The 6,492-nt window shown below is 39.5% G+C and overlaps 1 protein-coding gene across 5 annotated transcripts in view; it reads left to right on the top strand.

The window, feature by feature from the left end:
- The window catches only part of RABGAP1L (RAB GTPase activating protein 1 like), a 229,957-nt gene that overhangs the window by 75,705 nt on the left and 147,760 nt on the right, over positions 1-6,492 (top strand). The window lies entirely within an intron of this gene.

The following is a 6,492-nucleotide window of genomic DNA, read 5'->3' as shown; positions in this document are numbered from 1 at the left end:
GCACCTGTGAGGTTACCTGAGTTCCAAACCATTCTTTCTGCAGGAGGCAATGGCCCTCCCTGGCTGGCTGCAGCTGCCCATGTCCAATGATTTCCCAGTTGTTCACTCTCTTGACCCATTTCAATCAGCACACAGAGTCTGTGTAGTGTCCTTTAGGGTGTACTGAAGTTTTTCCTCACTGGTTCCACAGGTGCTCCTAATGCAGATATGATAATGGCACACAGCAGTGTGCAGCACTGCTTAGAAAATTAAACATAACTGACTCTTTTCTTTGGGAAATCTAAAGAGCTTACTGTTGTAGCTGTCAGTCTGTTGTGTGAACCTCCACTTGCACATACTGTATTTTTTTAAGAGAAAACATAAATTGTGGTCTGTGCCTAATGTTTTCATAGCACATGGCGTAGGTCAATGCTACAGGATCAAAAAATTTACACCTGCTTTAAGATAAATACTTCTGTGCAGCTCTTTGTTAGACAAGTGTTCTCAGAGGAGGTAAACAAAACAGTTTGGTGTTAAATACAGGCTGAGAGCTTTGGTATGTCCTTTTGTACTGATCTGACTTTCAGGTCCACTGATGAAATCTTTTTGATTTTGCAAGGGCACACATAAGGTTTGTGTAATAAATTGCCAGGGGTTCAGATGCATGCCAATCCATACAATATTTAAATTACAACTTTGAACCAAATGTAGTTTTCTTAGATGGTTATTGGCTTTTAAAAAAGGCCCAATTATTGATTATTGGTGCCTTTTAACACTGCACTATTATTCCTTCTTTCACCAAAATGCGTATGTAAAGATTGTGCCTATTACTTTTTGTAATGAAAGCTGACCACGTGTGCACACTTGTGGTTTCACTCTAGAGCTCCCTTAATACTGTATTCTTTGTTCTGTTGAGGTGGTTCTGAACCCCTATACATATTTTTTTTAACCTGTAAGAAAGCTGAATCAATGGAATAAAGTAGTATTATGTAATCAAACTGAGCCTTGGCGTTAGTTCCCTGATGTTACATGCTGTTCTCTGGGAAAGTCCTTTTGGGTTAGGACTTGAGTGAACTATTTCAAATCCAAATTTCAAAGCTGCTTACTTGATGTCTAAAATGTTCATATTCTGGTTTCTGGCATTCTACATTTTCAAACGAGATTTATCGAAACGTTCCTTGAGCTGAGCTGTTGCTGACACCCAGCTCTCACAAGTATTAGGGAAAAATGAGTAGTGTCCTTTGCATGGATCTCATAATGCTCCATGTCTACAGGAATGTAATTGCTGCCTTCTTTTGCCAAGTTCATGTTTATTTCAGGAGGCTCTTTTGGCTCACTGCTGCTCTGTATGGTTGTGTAACCCCAACTCTTCCTATAAACATGACTTGGATTCGTTTAGTTTTTCTTTTTTTTTGTCGTTTTTTCCAAGCAAGGCTTAGACAAGGAGCAACGAAATATCTTATTTCTCACAATTCCCAGGGCTGGTTTCTTACCAGTAAAGTGGTTTTATACCTGTGCTCCAGAGCTGGCCACTCAGAGCTTCTGATTTTCATTGGTGTTTCAGGTGACAAGTTTCTGTGGGACCTCCTGGAATCCAAGGAAAGTTCGAGCAGGTGCTTTAAGTCAAACTGACATTTAGTGAGGCCAGGCTGTGGGCAGCAGATGTGTTGTGACTGTGATGCTGTAACTCCAGATGTGTCAAACACCTGAACAAACTCAGTTGTGCCTTTGTTGAACCCTGTTTGTGTGACCTCAGCAAGTGCATTTGATGTGCAGCTACTTCAAGGTTTATTGCCTGAAAATGGTGGGTCAGGGCTAGGGCTTGGCCTCAAGGGCTGCACCTCAAAGTTTCCTCACCCTGAGGGGCACAGTCAACAATCTGTTCCTCTTTGCCATCATGTTTAGTGTGTGGAATTGTCAGGTGGAACCAGAGATTGCCTTTTTCCTCAGGCTGTTCTTGGAGGGAGAGAATATGAGAGAAATCCAATACTCTGGAACCAGCTTGTAAGTTCCAAGGTTCTTCACCCCTTTTTAAGAGTTTTTTGGTTTGTTGAACACTGGCTTCATGTTGTTGGTGCTGGAACACTATTTTGCTTCCCTGGACTCTGAATTTCAGCTGCTGTAAAGTCATATTTCACCCTATTATTTATTAGTCTCCCGGAATCTGTCAAATGAAACATCCTTAGCAGATTTAAGTTGCTTTTCTTCTTTCTGTTTCCCAGGTGACAGGATTTGACCTGGTCAGTCACGAGAATCTTTCAATTTAGTATGTGTGTTTCATTTTATGGTAGTGTTTTCTAAACCCATGATTTAAAATTTTTATTTGAGGGACATTTTATTACTGTTTACTAATGCTGTCTGAGGATTCCAGCTGGTGCCAAATTCTCTTCCAGAATTAGAAGGCTGGGCATTTTAATGGATTAAAAAAGTCACAGAAATTCCAGTCACCCAATCTGTCACTTTTGATTTTTGTTCTGCCATTATATAAAGCTGCATTTTCTTGTAGGAAAACTTAATTAAGCAATGATGGCTTTAAAGATGGTTCCCACTTCCATGTGCCTGAGGTTCTTTATGGTTTATGAAATACCTGGTAAATAGGAGACCAGACACCAACTAAAGAAGTTGATGTGAAAAAAATCATTGTTGATAAGACAGGTAATGAAAAGGAATGAAATGTAAAATACTAAACAAAAATAAAATGAAGCTATATGCCTGATAAACAAAACAAATATAAATATATATACAAAAAACTCCTTTAGGCAGGTAGATTATCTTGTGCTGTTACATTTCTCTGGAATACTTGTGTTTGCAGCATATCAGGGGCAATGTCAAGGTCAATTACCTTACCACTTTTGGAACCTCATGTCTGCAGCCTAAGGAAAAGCCAAAAAAACTGTGTAATGGCAGCAAAAGACCTACCAGAGAAGTAGTATTTCTTCACTAAATTCTGTGTGCTCCCTTATCTTCTGGCTAAGTAAATTTCTTCTTAAAATACTGTTCTTTAACAGGAAAGGGAAGTGTAGTGATGAAAAACACATTTGTATCTTTTAAGGTTTACTTATTGTCTTATAGTAAGATATTATTTCCCTGTTACCACTTAAGAATCCATTTTGTAATTGTACTTGGTAAAGCATGAGGTACTAGGCAAGTTTTATTTTTGTGCAGTCTTTGTGCTTCCTCTGTTGAAAAGTTGGGAAAAGTTGCTTTATTTTCCTGCCTTTCACAGGTAGTTTAGTAAAACCTTTTAAAAATAGTAATTTTATTGGTTTTATGATTAATTTTCATTCATTAGTGTTTGACAATGAAATATCCTTGAGTACGCTTAGTTTTTCCACTCAGCAAAAGCAGTAAAATGTCCTTTTATGAGTAAATGAAATTAGCAGTCAATATTAGAAATCAGGATTTAATGATGAGTTATTTCAATAGCTATTTCATTTCAACGTGGAGCCGTTTTCTCTTTCCATATTACAGCACATAAATATACAGATTCTTTCTTTTTAAGAGTTGGTGTTGGGATGCTGGGGATCTGCATCTCTGAGGCCAAGCCCTGCTGTTCCCAGGGTGGGAATATCCCTTCAGCAGCTTTCCAGCTCAGTTACAGCACGCTGGGCAGCACCAGGGTCTGGAGCTGAGTGTGCCAGGGAGCAGTGCCAGGGTTTCAGCAGGCTGGTGTTGTGAGAATGTCACAATGTCACTGAAGGTGGCAGTGGCCTCCCCAGCCATCTGCCAGGACCAGCTGATTTGCAGGTCTTTCACTTTTATTGTCCGTGTCACCAAAAGGAGGAGTTAAAGGCTTTGACTTCATCCCTGCCCCCTGTTCCCTCTGGCTCTTTTACTTATGGATGCATCTTTCTACTGAAGAGCTGAATTTGATTGATTTTGTTGGGGTTTTTTCACTGCAAGTTTTCATGTATGCCGTTTGAGTGGCCAAACCAAACACTGCTTTGTTAACTAGGTGCCAGTTAATTAGCAGACCTTTCCAGAAATGGCAGCATCACTGAGATGGTGTTTTCCTGTCTTTTGCAAAGTTGCCTAGAACATTGCTTAAAGGAAGCACTTTCCAAAGATTACATGTTTTTCGCTAAACCAAATATAGAATTCAAGTAAACCTGATTTTCCCTCATTTTACATAGACATATACAATTTTTTCTATGTACTGAATTTATACATAGATCTCAGCATTTTTAACCAAAGCTTATGCCATTATTGTTGATGGCATGAAAGCAATGTATAAGGGTATTTAAGAGGAGCTTCCTACACGTTTTTTCCTAGTCATTCTGTAAAGAAATTATTCTTTTCCCCATCTGATATTAGGACAATCTCCTGAGCTCCATGAGCTGTAAGTGCTAAAGGAGTGGGATGTGAATGGAGAAGAAGCTGTTAATGGCTCCATGCCCCAGCGAAGCCCTGGGAAAATACTGAAAACCCCTCATTTTTACATCCATAATTTCTTTAGGCTCCTCCTTTGTGCAAGTACTGAGAAAGGTAGGATGAATCTAAGGAAACCTTAGTGCTTTTAGCTGCACTGATGGGTGGAGAGGAAAAGTAATTTCAGGCAGTAAAATCTTTGGGACTTTATCCCACTCTTCCACTGCCTGCTGCCAGCCTTAACTCTCTGGAGCAGACTGTGACAGCAGGGCTGCAGGGAGTCATTTTAAACAGCATGTGACTCTGTCTGGAGAAAAAATAAAGGTGACTGGGAGCAAAATGAAACTTCTCTAAGTGCAGTGATTACCAGGGAAAAGAGTTTCTTTTTTTTGTGTGATGTTCATCCCTGCCTCAAAGCTCACAATCTAAAATTGACAGCTGGCAGTGTTAGAAAAAGAGACAAACACCAAGCTTTTGAGAAGGGGAAGCTCAGAGATGTCAGTGTCCTCATCTGAGGGCACTTCTGCAACTTGACAGCATTATTCTTTGTTTTCTTTGAATGAAATGTCTCTTTTTTTCCTTCTTCTGTGTATTATTTCAGTAAGCACAAATTCTTGTCATCGTGGAAAAAGTCAATTTTATGAGATATTTAAATGAGGGACAGGGTAGTGGTTTGGGCAAGTATAACAGAGGGTCCCAAGTTACTTGTGAAAACATGTTCTACTTCAAATTTCATGCACTTTAGGCAGGAACATCTTCAAATACCTGTCCCAGGTGAGGATTTCCAGTCCTTGTATCATCTCTCCAGTGTTGTTTATGCTTGTGCAGGTATTATGGAGAAGTCCTTCTTCTGGAGCAACTAAATTTAGAATTGTAAATGGACAAATGATGTTTTCTGTGATAGATTTCTGTGTTCTGCTTTAGGAAAGTCACTGGCTGAATTTCCTCATAGCTCAGCTGTTTGGGGTCATTAGCAGCTCTGCACAAACCCAATTTTGGGTACTGGTGTGTGGGGCTGAACTTATGCATCTGCCTATCATCCTCTACAGAGGGGGTGAGAGACAGATGGAGGCAATAATGCCTTAAACTGCCTCAGCAAGACTTTTTCAGAGCTGTGGTTATCAGGGTTCTTAATGGTACAGAAATTTGTTGTAATTAAAAAAAAGAGAGATCTATATGCTGTGAGTAATGAGTTGTTATCAGGTCAAGAACAGAGTAATGTGGTTTTCATCCATGCCCTCAACATGCCAAAAGGATCTTCATATGAGAACTTTATTGTAATCAGGTAGATTTTCAGGAACTGCATTTTTATTGGGAGTTTTAATGCCACTGTATGTACATAAGGACTGTAAGTATTCATATAAGGCAAGGTTCCAGTGGCAGCTTTTCCTGCATTTCAGGGGCTTTGGGGACCATTTGTGGCTCAAGATGGATAAGTTGTAAACGTGTGCTGAAATTACCAAAGCCAAGCTGGCAAACACAGGCTGTAAATACAGGGTGTTTATCCAAAACTGCTTTCCCTGTAATACTGGATATTTGATATTGTTCAGGCAATTATCTCTTGCTGCCTTACAGAAAAGAAAGAAATCTAACACACGTAAGCAGAGCTACATGCTGACATAATGAAATTATGTTCAAGGTTTCTTGATTTTTCCACTCAGGACTCTCATATTTTCTGTGATCTCTTACTTTGGGAGCTGCTAAACAATTAATTATTTCCATTTTCTGGCTGTGCTTTACTTGATCTCCGGCTTTTGAATTTTGGAAGTTCAGTTTTAAATTTGAGTTTTCAAACCAGTTTTGCTGGTTTGTAGCTGTGTTCTTCACTTGACTTGTGCAAAAACTTTTTTGGAGTATTGGAAAGGTCATGTCCTTGAAGGGAACTGCATCCAGTCTGAGATATACTCAGGCTGCATTTCATTGTGTCTGAAAGAAGGATTGCTGTACCTCGTTCACCACATTTCAGGTGTCTTGGCAAGAGCATCCGTCACAGATAAGTTCTCCTGTTGGGCTGAAACATTTGCCTCTGATTGTGTTTGTAAATGTTGCTAACTAAAGAAATTCTATTTTGCTGGTGAATCAGTATTTTGGATGGGGTTTATGGAGATAATTTATCTGTCTGTTGTATTTCCTCTGGTTCTAATG

This window comes from Ammospiza caudacuta, chromosome 7 (genome assembly GCF_027887145.1).
Source record: "Ammospiza caudacuta isolate bAmmCau1 chromosome 7, bAmmCau1.pri, whole genome shotgun sequence".
Taxonomy (NCBI): domain Eukaryota; kingdom Metazoa; phylum Chordata; class Aves; order Passeriformes; family Passerellidae; genus Ammospiza; species Ammospiza caudacuta.
This window is presented reverse-complemented; position numbering and strand designations above follow the sequence as displayed.